This window comes from Anopheles coustani (genome assembly GCF_943734705.1).
Source record: "Anopheles coustani chromosome X unlocalized genomic scaffold, idAnoCousDA_361_x.2 X_unloc_163, whole genome shotgun sequence".
Taxonomy (NCBI): Eukaryota; Metazoa; Arthropoda; class Insecta; order Diptera; family Culicidae; genus Anopheles; species Anopheles coustani.
The window spans coordinates 27,501-28,561 of NW_026525119.1; the positions used below are offsets into that span (position 1 = coordinate 27,501).

Sequence of the window (1,061 nt, forward strand, 5' to 3'; positions counted from 1 at the left end):
AATATAAGCGCTCAGTCATCTGTACATCATGGTAGGTTCCCACGACGTGCAATATGCGTTCAACTTATCAATGTTCATGTGTCCTGCAGTTCACATTATGACGCGCAGTTAGCTGCGGTCTTCATCGATCCATGAGCCGAGTGATCCACTGCCGAGGGTGACTAACTTGCGTAAGCCGCCGCTGTGCGCGTATACCCGTTCCCCGTAGGGAGGAGCAAGCCGCGCTTAGAGACGAAGCATAAAGTGTCCTCATTCCACATAGGGCAAGCTGGATGAATCCATTTTACTCAGGACGGCCGAAGCGGCGTGGACCAGGGGAGAACTGAACCTTATACTTCACACCACAGTAAGTCTACGTGTCCTCTTCCACATAGGGCAAGCTAGAACTAACTATCTTACCCAGGACTGCCGGAGCAGCGTGGACCAGGGAGGAACACACTTTTCATGGAAACGTAAGGCATCCATGACTGCCATAACGTAAGCCGCCGCTGTGCGCGTATACCCATTCCCGTAGGGAGGAGCAAGCCGCCGCTTAGAGACGAAGCATAAAGTGTCCTCATTCCACATAGGGCAAGCTGGATGAATCCATTTTACCCAGGACGGCCGAAGCGGCGTGGACCAGGGGAGAACTGAACTTTATACTTCACACCACAGTAAGTCTACGTGTCCTCTTCCACATAGGGCAAGCTAGAACTAACTATCTTACCCAGGACTGCCGAAGCAGCGTGGACCAGGGGAGGAACACACTTTTCATAGAAACGTAAGGCATCCATGACTGCCATAGTGCGTAAGCCGCCGCTGTGCGCGTAAACCCGTTCCCCGTAGGGAGGAGTCAAGCCGCCGCTTAGAGACGAAGTATTAAGTGTCCTCTTCCACATAGGGCAAGCTAGAATGAACTATCTTACCCAGGACCGCCGAAGCAGCGTGGACCAGGGGAGAACTGATCTTTATACTTCACACCACAGTATTGAGTAATGTGCCCTCTTCCACATAGGGCAAGCTGGAATGTTCCATTTTACCCAGGACGGCCGAAGCGGCGTGGACCAGTGGAGGACTACACA

The 1,061-nt window shown here is 52.6% G+C and overlaps 1 non-coding gene across 1 annotated transcript; it reads right to left on the reverse strand.

Annotated features, from left to right (window-relative positions):
• Positions 1–5: 5 nt before the first annotated feature.
• LOC131270199 (5.8S ribosomal RNA) lies at positions 6–160 on the reverse strand. The gene has a single exon (XR_009179319.1). It is a non-coding gene; the product is annotated as a 5.8S ribosomal RNA (ribosomal RNA).
• Between the last annotated feature and the right edge of the window lie 901 nt (positions 161–1,061).